The 22,159-nt window shown below is 48.7% G+C and overlaps 1 long non-coding RNA gene across 1 annotated transcript in view; it reads right to left on the reverse strand.

Moving 5' to 3' along the window:
• Positions 1 to 22,159, reverse strand: part of LOC142931049 (uncharacterized) — a 197,904-nt gene that overhangs the window by 64,179 nt on the left and 111,566 nt on the right. Inside the window, exon 4 of the long non-coding RNA XR_012947039.1 lies at positions 8,079 to 8,628. This is a non-coding gene — a long non-coding RNA (uncharacterized LOC142931049). The remainder of the gene's footprint in view (positions 1 to 8,078; positions 8,629 to 22,159) is intronic.

Here is a 22,159-nt window from a genome sequence, read left to right on the forward strand (position 1 = left end):
ACAGTGATAGAGATAGGAGTCAGTGTAAGAGAAAGGAGACAGTGTTAAGGATAGGAGACAGTGTTAGAGATAGGAGACAGTGTTTGAGATAGGAGACAGTGTTAGAGATAGGAGTCAGTGTTAGAAATAGGAGACAATGTTAGAGATAGCAGACGGTGTTAGAGATCGGAGACAGTGTTAGAGATAGGAGTCAGTATTAGAGATAGGAGTCAGTGTTAGAGATAGGAGACAGTGATAGGAGACAGTGATAGATATAGGAGACAGTGTTAGAGATGGGAGACAGTGATAGAGATAGGAGACAGTGATAGAGATAGGAGTCAGTATTGGAGATAGGAGTCAGTGTTAGAAATAGGAGACAGTGTTAGAGATAGGAGTCAGTGTTGGAGATAGGAGTCAGTGTTAGAGAAAGGAGACAGTGATAGAGATAGGAGTCAGTGTTAGAGATAGGAGTCAGTGTTGGAGATAGGAGACAGTGTTAGAGATAGGAGACAGTGAGAGATAGGAGACAGTGATAGAGATAGGAGTCAGTATTGGAGATAGGAGTCAGTGTTAGAAATAGGAGACAGTGTTAGAGATAGGAGTCAGTGTTGGAGATAGGAGTCAGTGTTAGAGAAAGGAGACAGTGATAGAGATAAGAGTCAGTGTTAGAGATAGGAGTCAGTGTTGGAGATAGGAGACAGTGTTAGAGATAGGAGACAGTGATAGAGATAGGAGACAGTGTTAGAGATAGGAGTCAGTGATAGAGATAGGAGACAGTGTTAGAGATAGGAGACAGTATTGGAGATAGGAGTCAGTGATAGAGATAGGAGTCAGTGTTAGAGATCGGAGACAGTGTTAGAGATAGGAGTCAGTGTTAGGGATAGGAGACAGTTTTAGAGATAGGAGTCAGTGTTAGAGATAGGAGACAATGTTAGAGATAGGAGTCAGTGTTAGAAATAGGAGACAGTGTTAGAGATAGGAGTCAGTATTAGAGATAGGAGTCAGTGTTAGAGATAGGAGACAGTGTTAGAGATAGGCGACAGTGTTCGAGATAGGAGTCAGGGTTAGAGATAGGAGTCAGTGTTAGAGATAGGAGACAATGTTAGAGATAGGAGTCAGCGTTAGAGATAGGAGACAGTGTTAGAGACAGGAGTCAGTATTAGAGATAGGAGTCAGTGTTAGAGATAGGAGACAGTGATAGGAGACAGTGATAGATATAGGAGACAGTGTTAGAGATGGGAGACAGTGATAGAGATAGGAGACAGTGATAGAGATAGGAGTCAGTGTAAGAGAAAGGAGACAGTGTTAAGGATAGGAGACAGTGTTAGAGATAGGAGACAGTGTTGGAGATAGGAGACAGTGTTAGAAATGGGAGACAGTGATAGAGATAGGAGACAGTGATAGAGATAGGAGTCAGTATTGGAGATAGGAGTCAGTGTTAGAAATAGGAGACAGTGTTAGAGATAGGAGTCAGTGTTGGAGATAGGAGTCAGTGTTAGAGAAAGGAGACAGTGATAGAGATAGGAGTCAGTGTTAGAGATAGGAGTCAGTGTTGGAGATAGGAGACAGTGTTAGAGATAGGAGACAGTGATAGAGATAGGAGACAGTGATAGAGATAGGAGACAGTGATAGAGATAGGAGTCAGTATTGGAGATAGGATTCAGTGTTAGAAATAGGAGACAGTGTTAGAGATAGGAGTCAGTGTTGGAGATAGGAGTCAGTGTTAGAGAAAGGAGACAGTGATAGAGATAGGAGTCAGTGTTAGAGATAGGCGTCAGTGTTGGTGATAGGAGACAGTGTTAGAGATAGGAGACAGTGATAGAGATAGGAGACAGTGTTAGAGATAGGAGTCAGTGATAGAGATAGGAGACAGTGTTAGAGATAGGAGACAGTATTGGAGATAGGAGTCAGTGATAGCGATAGGAGTCAGTGTTAGAGATAGGAGACAGTGTTAGAGATAGGAGACAGTTTTAGAGATAGGAGTCAGTGTTAGAGATAGGATACAATGTTAGAGATAGGAGTCAGTGTTAGAAATAGGAGACAGTGTTAGAGATAGGAGTCAGTATTAGAGATAGAAGTCAGTGTTAGAGATAGGAGACAGTGATAGGAGACAGTGATAGATATAGGAGACAGTGTTAGAGATGGGAGACAGTGATAGAGATAGGAGACAGTGATAGAGATAGGAGTCAGTGTAAGAGAAAGGAGACAGTGTTAAGGATAGGAGACAGTGTTAGAGATAGGAGACAGTGTTGGAGATAGTAGACAGTGTTAGAGATAGGAGTCAGTGTTAGAAATAGGAGACAATGTTAGAGATAGCAGACGGTGTTAGAGATCGGAGACAGTGTTAGAGATAGGAGTCAGTATTAGAGATAGGAGTCAGTGTTAGAGATAGGAGAAAGTGATAGGAGACAGTGATAGATATAGGAGACAGTGTTAAAGATGGGAGACAGTGATAGAGATAGGAGACAGTGATAGAGATAGGAGTCAGTATTGGAGATAAGAGACAGTGTTAGAGATAGGAGACAGTGATATAGATAGGAGACAGTGATAGAGATAGGAGTCAGTGTTGGAGATAGGAGTCAGTGTTAGAGAAAGGAGACAGTGATAGAGATAGGAGTCAGTGTTAGAGATAGGAGTCAGTGTTGGAGATAGGAGACAGTGTTAGAGATAGGAGACAGTGATAGAGATAGGAGACAGTGATAGAGAAAGGAGACAGTGATAGAGATAGGAGTCAGTATTGGAGATAGGAGTCAGTGTTAGAAATAGGAGACAGTGTTAGAGATAGGAGTCAGTGTTGGAGATAGGAGTCAGTGTTAGAGAAAGGAGACAGTGATAGAGATAGGAGTCAGTGTTAGAGATAGGAGTCAGTGTTGGAGATAGGAGTCAGTGTTAGAGAAAGGAGACAGTGATAGAGATAGGAGTCAGTGTTAGAGATAGGAGTCAGTGTTGGAGATAGGAGACAGTGTTAGAGATAGGAGACAGTGATAGAGATAGGAGACAGTGTTAGAGATAGGAGTCAGTGATAGAGATAGGAGACAGTGTTAGAGATAGGAGACAGTATTGGAGATAGGAGTTAGTGATAGAGATAGGAGTCAGTGTTAGAGATAGGAGACAGTGTTAGAGATAGGAGTCATTGTTAGAGATAGGAGACAGTTTTAGAGATAGGAGACAGTGTTTGAGATAGGAGTCAGTGTTAAGGATAAGAGTCAGTGTTAGAGATAGGAGTCAGTGTTAAAGATAGGAGTCAGTGTTAAAGATAGGAGTCAGTGATAGAGATAGGAGTCAGTGCAAGAGAAAGGAGACAGTGTTAAGGATAGGAGACAGTGTTAGAGATAGGAGACAGTGTTAGAGATAGGAATCAGTGTTAGAGATAAGAGACAGTGTTAGAGATAGGAGACAGTGTTAGAGATAGGAGTCAGTGTTAGAGATAGGAGACAGTGTTAGAGATAGAAGTCAGTGTTAGATATAGGAGTCAGTGCTAGACATAGGAGTCAGTGTTAGAGATAAGAGACAGTGTTAGAGATAGGAGTCAGTGTTAGAGATAGGAGACAGTGTTAGAGATAGAAGACAGTGTTAGAGAAAGGAGAGTGATAGAGATAGGAGATAGTGATAGAGATGGGAGTCAGTGATAGAGATAGGAGACGGTGTTAGAGATAGGAGTCAGTGTTAGAGATAGGAGTCAGCGTAGGAGATAGGAGTCAGTGTTAGAGATAAGAGACAGTGTTAGAGATATGAGTCACGGTTAGAGATAGGAGTCAGTGTTAGAGATAGGAGACAGTATTAGAGATAGTAGACGGTGTTAGAGATAGGAGTCAGTGTTAGAGATAGGAGACAGTGATAGGAGACAGTGTTAGAGATAGGAGTCAGTGTTAAAGATAGGAGTCAGTGTTAGAGATAGGAGACAGTGTTAGAGATAGGAGTTAGTATTGGAGATAGGAGTCAGTGTTCGAGATAGGAGACAGTGTTAGAGATAGGAGACAGTGTTAGAGATAGTAGTCAGTGTCAGAGATAGGACTCAGTGTTAGAGATAGGAGACAGTGATAGAGATAGGAAACAGTGTTAGAGATAGGAGACAGTGTTAGAGATAGGAGTCAGTGTTAGAGATAGGAGACAGTGTTAGAGATAGAAGACAGTGTTAGAGAAAGGAGAGTGATAGAGATAGGAGACAGTGATAGAGATGGGAGTCAGTGATAGAGATAGGAGACGGTGTTAGAGATAGGAGTCAGTGTTAGAGATAGGAGTCAGCGTGGGAGATAGGAGTCAGCGTTGGAGATAGGAGTCAGTGTTAGAGATAAGAGACAGTGTTAGAGATATGAGTCAGTGTTAGAGATAGGAGTCAGTGTTAGAGATAGGAGACAGTATTAGAGATAGGAGACAGTGTTAGAGATAGGAGTCAGTGTTAGAGATAGGAGACAGTGTTAGAGATAGGAGTCAGTGTTAAAGATAGGAGTCAGTGTTAGAGATAGGAGACAGTGTTAGAGATAGGAGTTAGTATTGGAGATAGGAGTCAGTGTTCGAGATAGGAGACAGTGTTAGAGATAGGAGACAGTGTTAGAGATAGGAGTCAGTGTCAGAGATAGGAGTCAGTGTTAAAGATAGGAGTCAGTGTTAGAGTTAGGAGACAGTGATAGAGATAGGAGACAGTGATAGAGATAGGAGACAGTGATATAAATAGGAGACAGTGTTAGACATAGTAGTCAGTGTTAGAGATAGGAGACAGTGTTAGAGATAGGAGTCCGTGTTAGAGATAGGATACACTGTTAGAGATAGGAGTCAGTGTTAAAGATAGGAGTCAGTGTTAGAGATAGGAGACAGTGATAGAGATAGGAGACAGTGATAGAGATAGGAGACAGTGATAGAAATAGGAGACAGTGTTAGAGATAGTAGTCAGTGTTAGAGATAGGAGACAGTGTTAGAGATAGGAGTCCGTGTTAGAGATAGGAGACAGTGTTAGAGATAGGAGTCAGTGTTAAAGATAGGAGTTAGTGTTAGAGATAGGAGACAGTGATAGAGATTGGAGACAGTGATAGAGATGGGAGTCAGTGTTGGAGATAGCAGTGAGTGATAGAGATAGGAGACAGTGCTAGACATAGGAGTCAACGTTGAGAATATAAAAGCCAGGAGTCCGTGTGAGAAAACGCTTTTCCACACAGCACCAGGTACTCATTCAAAGTTGATTTGACCTCGAGGAGGCACATGATCGGTTCAAATAGTCACCGCCGATGCAAGTCGCATTGAGTTACCGCTCTCGTACACATGTGCAAAGACAAAGATCCCCCGTGTAGCATATAGTAGACTGTTGAGTCAAGTGCTGTAAGCAAGCAGATATGAAGGCCAGGATGGCGCAATAGTGGTGTGGCTGTGGCGTGGTCAGCACCACGCCCGGCCGCCTTTGTCTCCCCAGCGCCGATGTTTACACCCCGCATCAGGTACTAATTTGAGGCTGGGTCAACCTAGGGTGAGGTCGCTGCACCACCGCACATGTAGACACAGACACACACTCTCATAAGTCTAGCGCGCTGGGCTACGAACCCGGCGACCCGAGTTCGAGTCCCGCTCACGGCCAACACCAGTGACGATTATCTCAACCGGTCCTGGGCCTCCTCTAGGTCGACTCAGCCTGAAATTAGTACCTGGTGTGGTGTGTGAACATCGCCACTGTGCAGACAAAGGCGGTCGCGTGTGGTGCAGGCCACCCACCCGCTCGTGTGCCGTGCCGGCCTTAATAGGTGCTCGCTAACAGTACCTGCCCCAACAGTTTGTTAAGACTATACGGTGGAACTTTGTCTTTGTACACATGCTGGTGGTATTCAAAGCGATAAACAGGCTTAGTGGGAAAGATTTTCCGGAGTTCAGCCCAAGACGGCACCGGCTAATTTTAAGCCCTGGGTATAGGTACACGATATACAAAACTGGTAAATATAGGTAGTGTACCCACAGGCAGATATGTATTTATGTACACACAGGTATAGGTGTCTGCACACAAAGGTAGTGATGAGTATCAATGCACGGGTGCATGCACATGTATGGATATATGCACAAACAGATTGCCGTCGGTACGTACCCACATAGGTGTATGCATGTGCATATACAGGTTCCGATATATCGTGTACACACAGGTAAAACAGGTGTATGCATACACAGGTGGTATAGGTAAGCACACAGGTGGGGTTAAGTGTCTGCACACATAGGCAGTATAAGTGTGTGTGCACCGAGGCGCATACACACACGTCAGTCTATGTGTACACGCACAGGTGGTATAGATACACAAAGATACGTGTTGGTGTACACCCAGGTAGGTATAGATGTACACACACACACACACACAGGTGGTATAGGTGTACACACACACAGGTGGTATAGGTGTACACACACAGGTAGGTATAGGTGTACACACACAAGTATGTATCAGTGTACACACACAGGTGGTATAGGTGTACACACACACAGGTAGGTATAGGTGTACACACACACACAGGTGGTATAGGTGTACACACAGGAGGAATAGGTGTACACACACACAGGTGGTATAGGTGTACACACAGGTGGTATAGGTGTACACACACACACACACACATGTAGGCATAGGTGTACACACACAGGTGGTATAGGTGTACACACACAGGTAGATATAGGTGTAAATACACAGGTAGGTATAGATGTACATACACAGGTGGTATAGATGTACACATACAGGTAGGTATAGATGTACACACACAGGTGGTATAGATGTACACACACAGGTGGTATAGGTGTACACACATACAGGTGGTATAGGTGTACACACACACAGGTAGGTATAGGTGTACACACACACAGGTAGGTATAGGTGTACACACACAGGTGGTATAGGTGTACACACATAGAGGTGCTATAGGTGTACACACACACAGGTAGGTATAGGTGTACACACACACAGGTGGTATAGGTGTACACACATAGAGGTGCTATAGGTGTACACACACAGGTAGGTATAGGTGTACACACACAGGTGGAATAGGTGTACACACACAGGTAGGTATAGATGTACACACAGGTATGTATAGGTGTACACACACAGGTGGTATAGGTGTACACACACAGGTGGTATAGGTGTACACACACAGGTAGGTATAGGTGTACACACACAGGTATGTATAGGTGTACACACACAGGTAGGTATAGGTGTACACACACAAGTATGTATCAGTGTACACACACAGGTGGTATAGGTGTACACACACACAGGTAGGTATAGGTGTACACACACACACAGGTGGTATAGGTGTACACACAGGAGGAATAGGTGTACACACACACAGGTGGTATAGGTGTACACACAGGTGGTATAGGTGTACACACACACAGGTGGTATAGGTGTACACACACAGGTGGTATAGGTGTACACACACAGGTGGTATAGGTGTACACACACAGGTGGTATAGGTGTACACACACACAGGTGGTATAGGTGTGTACACACACACACAGGTAGGTATAGGTGTACACACACAGGTAGGTATAGATGTACACACACAGGTTGTATAGGTGTACACACACACAGGTGGAATAGGTGTACACACAGGTGGTATAGATGTACACACACAGGTGGTATAGGTGTACACACAGGTGGTATGGATGTGCACACACACAGGTGGTATAGATGTACATACACAGGTGGTATAGGTGCACACACACACAGGTGGTATAGGTGTATACACAGGTGGTATAGATGTACACACACAGGTGGTATAGGTGTACACACACACAGATAGGTATCGAGGTAGGCGGGCCACTAAGCACGACCTCTCACTCAGCTGCTTGTTGCTGACCGCGTGGCGTTTTGGGCCCCATGTGCTCGGCAAACCGCGCGATTGAACAACAACAACAACAACAACCACAAGAAAAACAACAACAACAACAACAACGACGACAACGACTCGATTCGCGGGACAGCGGTGGGGTGGGGCAGGGAGTGGGGGAGGAGGGCCGTGGGGGGGTCTGTGGCTGTGTGGGGGTTGGGGGTGGCTGCAGAGACAAGAACAACAACAACGACGATCATCACCATCACCGCCGTCGTCACCAACGAATCAACAATTAGCGGGAGAGGACGCATTTACCCGAGGCTTGCGCGTGGCGTCCTCCCGGAGTCCCCGCGCACAACAATCATCATCATCGTCATCATCACATCTTCGCGGTTCCGCATTTTATCCGTGAGCAGAGTCCGCAGGGCCTCCGAGTTCAAGGTCAGCGCAGTTCAAGCGAGGGCGAGCTGAGAGGAGCTTCTTGATATTTAAATCCTGGCCGAACCCCCTCGTTGACACGCGCCAGTGTCTCGCCTTCAAAACCCCAAGAGCGACTCCGTTGTACTCCATTCGTTACAACTCCTTCTCGCGCCCTCCAACAACAACAAGGACAACTAACTCGCTGCAGTATTCTCTCCTCCTCCTCCTCCTCCCATGTCATCATGATCGTGCTTTTCCTGTTCAGCTGAGCTTCTTTCGCACCGTACGTAGCCAAGCGCGCTAATCGTAGGCACAGATCGGTCATCGTTCCTCTTCGCTCTCTCACTCGTCCTTCGCGTCCTTCGCGTCCTTCTCATCATTCTCATCCTCCTCCTTCTGTTCCGCCACCGTCGTCTTTATTAGGCTCAATCGCGCTGTGTTGCAGCTGTCGAACAAAAGATTAAAGTGCGCTTAGAGACTTGAGCCGTTTCCTTCTTCTGTAAAACGATTATTACATTCCTCCAGCTAAGCCCGGCCGTCGTGTTTGACACTTACCGCGAGAATAATTACGACTGTTCAAACACACACACACGCTCACAGACTCACTCAGTCACACACACACTCACTCAGTCACACACACACGCTCACACTCACTCAGTCACACACTCACTCACTCAGTCACACACTCACTCAGTCACACACACACACACGCTCACACACTCCCTCAGTCACACACACACTCAGTCAGTCACACACACACACTCACGCAATCACACACACACAAGCTCACACACTCCCTCAATCACACACTCACTCACTCAGTCACACACACTCAGTCACACTCACTCAGTCACACACTCACTCAGTCACACACGCACTGACTCAGTCACACACTCACTCACTCAGTCACACACTCACTCAGTCACACACACACACACGCTCACACACTCCCTCAGTCACACACACACTCAGTCAGTCACACACACACTCACGCAATCACACACACACAAGCTCACACACTCCCTCAATCACACACTCACTCAGTCACACACACTCAGTCACACTCACTCAGTCACACACTCACTCAGTCACACACGCACTCACTCAGTCACACACTCAGTCACATACTCACTCAATCAGTTACACACAAACTCATTCACTCACACTCGCTCAGTCACACACACTCACTCAGTCACACACATACTCACTCACACACTCACTCAGTAACACACTCACTCACACACACACTCACTCACACACTCAGTCACACACACACTCACTCAGTCACACACACAGTCACACACTCTCTCACACGCTCACTCATTTACACACTCACTCAATCACACACACTCACTCAGTCACACACACACACGCTCACACACTCCCTCAGGCACACACTCACTCACTCAGTCACACACACACACTCAGTCACACACACACACGCTCACACACTCACTCAGTCACACACTCATTCACTCAGTCACACACACTCACTCAGTCACACACACACACGCTCACACACACTCTCACACGCTCACTCACTCATTCACACACTCACTCAGTCACACACACACGCTCACACACTCACTCAGTCACACACTCAGTCACACACACACTCACTCAGTCACACACTGAGTCACACACTCTCTCACACGCTCACTCATTTACACACTCACTCAATCACACACACTCACTCAGTCACACACACACACGCTCACACACTCACTCAGGCACACACTCACTCACTCAGTCACACACACACACTCAGTCACACACACACACGCTCACACGCTCACACACTCACTCAGTCACACACTCATTCACTTAGTTACACACACACACTCACTCAGTCACACACACACACGCTCACACACTCCCTCAGTCACACACACACTCAGTCAGTCACACACACACTCACTCAGTCACACACACACACACGCTCACACACTCTCAGACGCTCACTCACTCATTCACACACTCACTCAGTCACACACACACGCTCACACGCTCACACACTCACTCAGTTACACACCCACTCACTCAGTTACACACTCAGTCACACACACTCACTCAGTCACACACACGCTAACACACTCACTCAGTCACACACACACACGCTCACACACTCACTCAGTCACACACGCACTCAGTCACACACGCACTCACTCAATCACACACTCACTCAGTCACACACTCACTCAATTAGTCACACACACTCATTCACTCACACTCGCTCAGTCACACACACACTCAGTCACACACACACTCACTCAGTCACACACTCACTCACACACTCACTCACACACTCAGTCACACACACACTCACTCAGTCACACACTCACTCACACACTCACTCACACACTCAGTCACACACACACTCACTCAGTCACACACTCACTCACACACTCACTCACACACTCAGTCACATACACACTCACTCAGTCACATACTCACTCAATCAGTCACACACACACTCATTCACTCACACTCGCTCAGTCACACACACACACACATTCAGTCACACACACTCACACACTCACTCAGTCACACACTCACTCACACACTCACTCACACACTCAGTCACACACACACTCACTCAGTCACACACACTCACTCACACAGTCAGTCACACAACACTCAGTCACACACTCAGTCGCACACATACTCAGTCACACACTCACTCAGTCACACACTCTCTCACACGCTCACTCATTCACACACTCACTCAATCACGCACACTGACTCAGTCACACACGCTCACTCGCAAACGCGCACGCACATTCACTCAGTCACACACACACACAGACTCGTTCACACACAAACACTCACACGCATACTCACTAAGTCACACACGCTGACTCACAGACGCGCGCACACACTCACTCACGCGCATTCAGGCGCATTCACATTCACTCAGTCACACACACACAGACTCACACGCGCACACTCACACACACTCGCTCACTCACATTCACTCAGTCACACACACACACACAAACTCACACGCGCGCACACACACACATACGCTCACTCACACACTCGCTCACTCACATTCACTCCGTCGCACACACACAAACTCACACGCACACACTTACACACACTCGTTCATTCACGCGCAATCACATTCACTCAGTCACACACACACACTCTGACTCACACTCACTCACTCACACACGCGCACACTCACTCGCGCACACTCTCGAGCACACATACACACTCACTCATACACACACACACACTGCCTTGCACGCGTAGACACACGGGCACAACACACAGACAAACCCGCATAGACTCGCATCATCCCAAAGCGTATAGACAGGCGTAGTCACACGCGCAAACGCAGTCCACACACACATTATAGCGATATACGCAGTCCCATGCAATAAACTGAAGCACCCACCCCCATGCCCGCCTCGGACTTTAAACGACACTTCTACGACGATGACGATGGCGGCAGTGAAGTCACCGGCGGCTGTAGCAACGAGTGGAGTGCATCACGGGACACTGGGAGAAACGTGGACGGTTGATCACAACGCACGCACGTGTGTGTGTGTGTGTGCGTGCCTGTGTGTGTGTGTGTGCAGACGGACACAGATCAGACTGAAAGCTGATATAGGTGCACTCACACCGCGTCAGCGGGGTGCTTGAGTGAGGGGGTCTAAGGCTCACTAAGGATTTGCAGATGGTATCCCCTTTGGTATCCCCTTAATGCCAGCGAGACCACCTCCTGTTTGTAGTTTTTTTTTTGTGTGTGTGCGTCTCTCCCCCCTTTCAACCCGCTCCCTTTCTCTCTCCAAGTCCCTTCCATCTCTCTTCTTCTCTCACTGCCCTTCGTGTCTGGCCCGAGTACAAAGACGCCCCCCCCCCCCCGGTGTGGCCCGCATAGACTGCTGGGCCAAGTGCTGTTAGCGAGCACCTGTCCAAGGCGGGCGCTGCGCACAAAGCGAGTGACTTTGTGGCCAGAACCACAGCCGCTCAATTTGACCACCCCCCCCCCCCCGACCAACGTAATCATTTAAGGCCGAGTCGATCCCGATAAGCACCAACACAGGATCATATATCGCCCACCACTGATGGTAGTTATCGCCGTATAATTATCCGACGGTCGTGGTGTGTGTGTGTATATGTAATGTGTAAAGTGTAAAAATAGGTGCTCGCTAGCAGCGCTTGCCCCCACAGGCTATGAAAGGCTATATGGGAGGAGAGGGTTTTTGGCTTCGTCGCGTGTTAAAGAAATAATCTTGGACTTGAACTTAGGATTCGGGTTTCTGGCACGTAGCAGTAAAATGAGTTAACCACTGCGCCACCGCTCCTCCGGCTGGGGCACACTCGTGCATAAGTCGTGGTCGGCTATGATCGCCACTGATGTCATCCGTGTGCAAGGATTCCACTCAGGTGGCCAGGTCCGCGGTGCAGGGCGCTATCCACTACATCACAGCTCCCCACGCATGCGTAAAACACACACACATACACACACAAAGACAAAGACCCCCCCCCCCCCCGTGTAGCCTTAACAGACTTTAGGGGCAAGTGCTGTCAGCGAGCACCTGTGAAGGCCGAGTGGAGATGTTGACACATCGCACCGGGTACTCAATTGTAGGCTGAGCCGATCTAGGGGAGGCCCAGGTGACTCGGAACCGGCCCAGAACCGCTTCAGAAGATCGTCACTGGGTGTTGGTGGCCGTGAGCGGGAATCGAACTCGGGTCCGCCCATTTCTTAGCGCAGCGCGCTGACCGTTACACCTCTTCCCCCCCCCGCCGCACACCCACACAAAGACCACCCGTATAGCCTTTATAGACTGTTGGGGCAAGTGCTGTCAGCGAGCACCTATGAAGGCAGGCGCACGAGGCGGTGGGTGGCCAGCCACCGCCTTTGTCTCCCCCAGCGGTGGCGATGTTTACGCACCGCATCCGGTGCTCATTTGAGGCCGAGTCGACCTAGGGGGGGACGCCCAGGACCGGTGCAGACAATCGTCACTTGGCGTTGTTCGCGAGCGGGAATCGAACCTCGTGTCCCCGTATCCCCGGGTTCGTAGCGCAGCGCGCGCGAACCCGCTCAGACACGAACGTCGCTCACCTCCACCCACACGCGCACACTGGCCCGGGCGGTGTGAGCACGGGTACAGTGGAACGTAATCTGCACGAAGCGAGCGGGGGGGGGGAGGGGGTAAGGGGGGGGGGGCAAGGATAAATGCGCGGCGTGCATCTCAATTGATGACGGGGCCGGGCTCCTCCGCGACTCGGCGAGCGCCTCTTCACGAGACGACGCGGGGGTTTTCGGTTTCGTGAGCCCGAGACCAAAGGGAACCGCTTCACAAAGGCGGCTTTCTCCACGGGCTCTGCCCTCCCCCTCGCCACGCCGATTACACGCACCCTCATCGCCTGTACTGTATACCTCCTCCAATACCTCCTCCATCACCTCCTCCATCACCTCCTTCCTCCGGCCCTTTCTCTGTTGTCCCTCGCGCGCGCGCGCTCGCTAACGCGCTCGCCCCCGTTCGCTCTCTCGCTCGCTCGCCGTCCAACCAAGTTGCCTCGTTCGCCCTCTGCTCTCTCCATATTTTCACTTTGTGCGCCCAGTCTCCAGGATACTGGGATTATGGCTTTGTGTGTGTAGTGGAGTGTGTGGGTGGGTGAAGGGGGGGGAGGGCAGCGTAAGCTAACAGCGCTTGCCCCAACAGTCTGTTAAGGCTATACGGATGGGGCGGGGACTTTTGGCTTTCGAGCGGTAGCGTAGCGGATAGCGCTGCGGCGCTACGCAACCGGTGTCCCGGGTTCGACTCCCGCTCACGACCAACACCAGTGACGATTGTCTGAGCCGGTCCTGGGTCTCGCCTAGGTCCACTCAGCCTCGAATTAATACTACCTGGTGCGATGTATGTGCATCGCTACTCGGGAGACAAAGGCGGTCGGGCGTGGCGCTGGCCACCCACGACCTCGTGTGCCGTGCCGGCCTTCATAGGTGCTCATTAACAGCACTAGTCCCAACAGTCTGTTAAAGGCTATGCGGGGGATCTCTGTCTTTATTTTTCGTAGCACGTGGTGTCGCGGAGTGGTGTAAATGTATTGTGTATGAGGGTGTGAGTTTGTGTGTCCGTGTGTATTATGAATTATGCAAGCGTGTTTTGAATGCGCGTACAGTTACGTATATTGTATATCTCTCTGTACACACGTATGCAAATACTTGTCGTCTGTGTATTTATAGTGCACTCATGAATTAGGTGTGGAAGAAGGCGTTGCGTGCGTATATGAGCACATTCAATGTGTATCTGTGCACGCATGGATATGCATACATGTGTATGCATTTATGAATGCGCTGTGTGTCAACGTATGTAGCATATTGTGTTATGAATGCATTGTGCGTAAATGTATTGCATTTAAATGATGTATGCATTGTGTATGAATGCATAGCGAATGCATGCACAGGGTGCACATTCATTATGTATGTATTCTGTACACATGCATTATGCATGTATGCATAGTGTACACGTGCATTGCAGATCAATGTATTATGTATCGTGTACGCATGCATTGTTGATGCATGTGTTGTGTAAGCGTGCATTATGTACAGAGTATACGCATCGTTCATGTATTCTGCGCATGTGTATTGCGTGGGTATGTATGTATTGTGTACCTATGTTTGTGCACGTATGCAACGCTGTGTATGCGTTGCCACTGAAGGCCGCGTGCGCGTATTCCGCACACTGCATTGTGTACACAATGCATTGGCCACCCACCCCCTCGTGCGCTGTGTACACACTGCATTGTGTACACACGCACGTGGCATGTCGATCCCGAGTGACTCCCACCGTCGTTCAAGCAACGTCACAAACACGGCCGCGCTCTATCCACTGCTGGCCTAATGCCGACCACGAGCCCATATCTCCTGGGCTCCGACGCGCCAGCTACTTTCGCGAGCTCCATCTAAGCAACGACCTCCCCCCCACCCCTCCCCCACCTTTTTTATTCTTTAAAAAACAAAATCAGCAAACGTCTTTCTCTCCCGCCAGCTATTTCTGTTGATATTCCGTCACCGCGACTTTGTCCCTCGGCCGTCATTCGCTCGCTGTTTCTTGTTTGTTTCCTGACGTGTCCGTGGCCACGTGGCCACGTTGCGTTCTCGGAAGACGTCATTGACGATGTCCGTAACTTTGGACAGTTATTGTCCGATCCCAATGTGTTGTGGGCAGGCATCGCCCCACGCTCACTTGGATCGAGCCTCCAGGTTTATACTCACGTCGATGATTTGAAACCTTCTGCGATGTCCACGTGAGAGGCAAAGGTGTTTATTCTCAAATAACTCTCACCTGATATCAAGGTGTTCGTAACCTAAAACAAAGATATATATGTCAAAATGACAACACATTCGTAGAGAGAATGCAAAAAGTATTAGTCGTAGAATATACCGATAATTTACAGCCATTTGTCAGCAAATGCATCCACCCGCCCATCCACCCTCTCACCCACCAACCAGGACCCATGCCGTGTCAGTCTTTGGCCAGCTGTAGAGGGGCAAAGGATGCACACGACCGCTTCGCCCGCCGCTGGCGGTCGGCCGTGACTGGAAATCAAAGTCACGTGTTCTAAGTTTCAGTGCAGTGCGCTAAGCACTGCGCCAGCCACCGCTCCCGCCGAGGAGAGAAGCACCAACTCGGCAGAGGGGTCTGGCAAGGGGGGGGGGGGGGTTATGACGCTCTTTGCCCGGGCGGTTCACAGCAGTGCAGAGCCAAATACATTAAAGCGACGGAGCGAATGATCCACGTCTCAGATGTTCCGAATGGCATGGTCATTACAATCAACCAAAATGGACAGATGAGCACACACAATGCATGGGCCCAGCGGAGAGAGCCAAAGGAGCAAGGTGGGAACGACAGAGAGGGAGATGGAGAGCGTGGGAGCGAGAGAAAGAAGTGCGTTGTAAATACGACGAGGCGACAGAGAGAGAGAGAGAGAAAGAGGTGATAAAGAGAGAGAAAGAGAGAGAAAGGAGAGATGCAGGCGAAGATAGGGTGATAGATATGGAGGGGAGCAGAAGAAGATCAATGAATGGAGACATGGGCAGAGAAGAGGGAAGGCGGGAGTCGGGATTCGTTTAAAGAGGGAGAGAGGCGAGACAGAATAAGAGAGAAAGACACATTCACGACCCCTGTCTCGAGGTTAAAGGTCAAAGTCACGTTCAAATTCAAGGCTCGAATTCGCTGGAGGGGGCATTGGGGAGGAGGTGAGGGGTGGGGGTGAGGGATGGGGTGAGGGGGGAGGTGTGAGAAGGGTGAAGGGGTGATGGGGGAGGGGTGATGGGGTAAGAGGACGCGGCTCTAAGAGCCATTCACGCTAAGTAAGAAAAATGATGCGAGTGAAACCACATGCACGGAGCCACTAACGCGAAGCAGTGCGGCACGAAGAGGAAAATATGTAGCGGAGAGAGGGAGGGAGGGAGACTCGGGGAGAGGGAGACTTGGGGAGAGGGAGACTCGGGGGGAGGGAGACTGGGGGAGAGGGAGACTGGGGGAGAGGGAGACACGGGGGGAAGGAGACACGGGGAGAGAGTTTGGGTGGGAAAGTGCTCGACCTTGCAGTCACATCCAGGCACGACTCCACGACGCTCGAGAGAAGATTCGCGAATTGTAAGTTTAGAAAAGCTTCCTCTACATTTTCTGGAAGCTTCTCCCAAATTCAATCAGGGCTGGAATAATGACCCGTCGGCATAAACTATAAACCATTTATTTTTATTTTACCAGGTGAAGTCCACTGAGCTAAAATATCTCCTTCTCAGAAGGGACCTGGCTGCCAAATATGATATAGCCCTTCGAAGTGACATCATCACGTGGAACATATTCTAGTAGCCAAATACTCTAAACGCGCGACGTCCTTTCTAAATGTGTAGGGGAACTACTGGGCACTAGACTCTAGGTACGGACAGAGAGGGCCCAATGCCCAGAAATGTCAAATAAAGGTTTCCTCTGCTTCCGGGCAGCCCTGTAAAGGTTGACTTGGGGGGGTTGGGGGTGGGGGACTACATTTGTCCGGAGCCTCATACAAAAGAGGGCCCCCACAGCAGCCCTGTGTGATGGCGAGATTTAAACTAAACTCAACTATTAAACTATTTTATTTCTTTTAGCAGGTGTGAGACCCACTGAGATATTTAAGCTCGACATTGCACAAGCGACCTGGCCATCACAAATGAGAACTCGACCGAAGTGGCTTATCATGGCGTGAAGATGTATTCGCAGCCAATGCCCATTAAACGCGTGATTGTCGATTATAAAAGTGGAGGAGGGAGAAACCCGGAGGACCCGGAGAAAAATCCACGCGACCGCGGTGGAGAGAGAAAGAGTCGCACAAACTCCAAATATACAGCAGGCGTCTGGGTCGAACCCACAAACCTCCTGCACACCAGGAGAGGTAGTCAACATCTCCTAGCCACCGCGGCGCCCCTATAAGCGGAGTGGGTGCCTGGGATTGCGACCCGGGCCTCCAGGCGCCTCTGGGTTGGGTCATGAGTTCACACAAACGCAGATGCATCGGCGAATTCGTGCCATCGCTCTTCTCACAGTGCACAGGAACCACGTGCAGCTGTCGCTGTCACTGCTGTCGGTGCTGTTCGGATCCAATGGGGGGAGCGGGAAGGGGGGAAGGTGGGGGGGGGATTCCCCCATCACCCACCCCCCCCCCCCCACACACACACACACTGGCCTGTCTCTGTGAGATCTCAAATTTGACATATCATTGGACAGTGTATACTCATTCAAAAAAACGGTACTTTGAATATGTTTTTTGTTTAAAATGTAAGGGGGCCCCACTTTAAAAAAGCTTAGATTTTCGGATCGCACTCCCCTCCCTCCCTCCTCGCCCCCACTCCCCCTCGCTCCTCTCCCCTCGCCCCCTTGGGAAGGTTTTCTCGATGCTCCCGTCTGCATGGGGGTGCTGCGATGAATTTGGAACGGTAAACGAGATGCATCAACACAGAAACAACAACGGCAGCAACAACAACAACAACGGGCAGTCTTAAAGCCGCCACCGCCACCACGTTGGGGGGACACCCCGGGCTGTGTTGAATGCGCGACACACCACAGGCGAGGGATACTAAACAAAAATGACGCACGAACGTAAAAAACACGCAGTGAGAATTATCGATAAAAAATAAAATAACAGCAGCAGCAGCGGCGACGGCGGCGGCGGCGGCGGCGGGGTTCACAAATATCACTGCAGACAGAGGCAAGGCAGCGCTTAGATTGGCAGGTCTGTCTAGTTGCCAAACGTTTGGAGCAGCAGCAGCAACAGCAGCAACAACAATAACAACAGACTAAATTATGTAAAACTATACTGTTTTTTGTATTTTACCAGGTGTGATGCCCACTGAGCTGGATACTGTAGCTCTTTTTTCCGAAGCGACCTCGCTATCACAAATTTAATTATATGCCAACGAAGTGGCTTTTCGTGCGGAAATATGTAGCAGCCAAATTCTCTAAACTAGGGCTGAATGTATATTCTTGGTTCTTTCGGTAAAGTCACGTAGAGGGGAAACAATCATTGGAAGGATTTGATGAACCATTTCGAGTCTTAATTGATTGATCACGCTTACGGTGGCTTTCAGACCGCATCCATTATTTTCGTCTCCCCCCTCCTCTTTTCCGAACATAGATGGACTCGTCCATCTGAACAAACTGTCAAATCGCTCTCCGTGGTGCTAACGTTAAAATAACCGCCACTTTTTTCATTTTCTTGCTGTGGGTTTCACACCTGATGATGATGGCTTGTGTTGCAGTCGAAACGTCGTGAGAATGTTATTGTTTTATATTTTTTTGTATTTTATTGTTTCCCTTCTACGTGAATTTACCGAAAGAACCAAGAATATGAATCCCTGCAGTCACGAAAGCTTTAAATCAAAATTTAGGGCTGAATTATTTTTCTGACAGATATTGCGATTTGATTTGCGATTAAATTTTTTAAATTCAAGCTTCAGTTCAATATTCACTGTGTAATAGTTTTAAAACATGTGATGGAGCATTACCACGCGATACCATCAACAATATGAACTGCTCTAAATATTCTAAAGCAAGGATGAGAACTTAAAAAAAATGAATCGCTTCCAACATGTATTTGTTAAAATGTTTTCATTGAAATAGAACAATCAAACAAAGAACAATTGTTAAGTAAAATAAAGTTATAATAATAAATATAACAATTCCAACAAAGTAATAGGACTTTTCAAATAGCAAATAATCGCAGCCTTTGCGATTTGCTAATCGAATTGTTTCAAATTGCGATTTCCATTTGAAATCGATTCATCGTTCAGCCCGACTCCAAACGCGTGTTGTTCATTCTACACGTGGAGGAGAGAAAAACCTGGAGGGCTAGGAGAAAAATCCACACAACCACGGGAAGAGAGAGACAGAGAGAGAGAGAGACACGCAAACTCCAAATATACAGCAGGCATCAGGGTCGGGATCGAACCCACGGGATCGAACCTACGAACCTCTTCCGCAGGCGAGGTTAAATTAACATCTCATAGCCACCGCGGCGCCCAATACCAAACCCAGCAAGTCACGTGGATGCGTGGAGTGCTGCTGCTGGGTTGGCGGTGGTGCACGAGCACGGACAACAGTGAAAGAAAGATAACTCTCCCGTACGTTCGTCAATAAGAACACACAGTGCATCTATAGGGGAGGAAGGAGGGGCCTTAAACATAATATATAATGCGTGACGTTTCGGGCAATGGGGCCCTTCTCCGAGGAAGGGCCCCCTTGCCCGAATACAATCACCGCCGGTGAAGAATTACCGTTTCAACAAGAGAGAAAAAAACGATAATTAGGAGACTAATTGGGACTTTTAACGCCGCCGCAGTAGTATCCGCTGTCAGTAGTATCCACAGGCGAGCGGGAAGGTAGCCCCAGCAGCAGCAGCAGCAGCAGCCACGTGACACAACGATTTCCCGAACTCTGCCGTCCTCTATGTATTAAGGTGTTATCGGCCAACTTAACGCTCCACATGCGAGGGGACAACACTTGATATCCCAGACGGACGGATCAGGCGAGTTTCACACTGTGCCGTCCCGCCTTCTCCTGGAAAGCCAGGGCACGGCTCCTCCTCGACGCCCACGGGGGGAAGGGAGAGTTTGGCAACATTCGTGCGGTGATCGACAAATCCCCTCGCCGCTGCTGTTGCATGTACGTTGAACTTCTTTCGCACCGTACGTAGCCTAATCGGAGGTGCTGTCTCCACAGTGCTGCATCACAGGCAGCAGCCACGTGCAGCGTACTGGATATCTGTGCAACTAGTTGACATCTATAAGATGTAGCTGCTCACCCCGAGCTATGAATGCTCTGATACGTGCAGTGTCCTTGTACTGTTCGCCTTTTTCGGTGATTCTGGTCTGACACTGGTGGTGAGACTAGGCCATGAAGAAGGCTGTCTCTGGTGGAGGCCAAGCAGTTTAAAAAACAATGCCATATACTATCCGAGCATGCTTGTTTGCATGTTCACGACAAGCATCGTGTGTGGTTAATGTAGTAACTTGTTGCCTTGCGAAAGTTATCCATTTGGTGTATGAACATCTGAACGCACCTGTTGCATTTCCAGGAAGGGTAAAACAAAAAACTATTGTTATTTTCTCAAACCGGACATCTGTAAAAAATAGAAAAAAGCGCTTCGTAGCTCATCGGATTCCTCCAGCATAAAACCACTTTCTAATGCTGAATCTGCGAAGTAACCGCTGCCATCATCACCACCTCCACCGCCGCCCGGCTGAATCATCGACGGATGGCAAGGCGAGCAAGATGAGTCGCCGCATGAACGTAAAGTATGATGGGGCCCAATGGCATTTGGCACGCTGTTTGGTCAGAATCAGCACCAACAGCAGAACAAATATTTGCCAATCTGGATGGCTGGTGGTGGGTCGGTGGGGGGTAGGAGATGTGGGGGGTCTTTGAAGGGGGGGGAACGGTGGGGGGGGGGGGGGTAGCAGGCCAACGTCGCTCGCACAAACAGCTTTAAAAAAAAAACAATTTGATCAGCAACAGGCGTAATCAAATACGTGGCGGTGATTGAATCAATTGCAGCGATCCCTCGTAAGATGATGAATGTGCGAGTCGTTAATTCTGTACAGCGGAGCGCCGGTGGCGCGCGGGGCGCAAAGTGGGACACCTAATCCCGTGGTCTCGGTGTGTTGCTGATTTATATTTAACAATTTATTATTATTTTAAAAAAAAAATCTTAACAGACACACGCATTGAACGTCACTTAATAAACATCATCACGCTAAACGAATTACGATGGTTATTTATTTACGCGCCAGAATAACGCATTCGTCATTACTGAAATGCCAGTAATAACTATTTAACTATTTATATTTTTACCAGGTAATGCCCCACTGAGCGACGTAGCTCTTTTTCAGAAGCGACCTTGCGATGACAAATGATAGCTGAACGAAGCGGCTTATCACGCGGGCATTTATTGCAGCCAAATAATCTAAAGGCGTGCTTCTAAATGTGTGAGAGAAAACTCGGAGGACCCGCAGAATATCCACGCGACCACGGAGATAGAGAGAGAGCACGCAAACTCCGGTTGTCCCACCTGATGACGGACGACGCTTGTGTTGCGCCCGAAACGTCGTGATTTAATTTATTTTATTTTATACATACGTGACTTTACCGAAAGAACCAAAGAGTCCGAATATACAGCAGGCGTCGGGATCGAACCCACGGCCTCCTCCATATCAGGAAAAGTAGTTAACGTCTCACCACCGTGGCGCACCAGAGTGCTTAGATTTGCATAATTATAACAACAATATAACCAAGAAGTGAAATAGCATCAACCCCACCCACCTCGCTACCCGTTAACACGCAAGACTTTGTAGCCGCTTGTTACGCCCAAATGTGATTCTGTACGGATCGGGCTGCGTGTTTAGAAACGCCGCAATGAGATTATTCAGATTAATCTAGGATTGAAGCTTTCGTGACTGCAGGAATTACTATACT

Source organism: Petromyzon marinus, chromosome 47 (assembly GCF_048934315.1).
Source record: "Petromyzon marinus isolate PM22_M1 ecotype Great Lakes invasive population chromosome 47, UKy_Petmar_22M1.pri1.0, whole genome shotgun sequence".
Classification (NCBI taxonomy): Eukaryota; Metazoa; Chordata; class Hyperoartia; order Petromyzontiformes; family Petromyzontidae; genus Petromyzon; species Petromyzon marinus.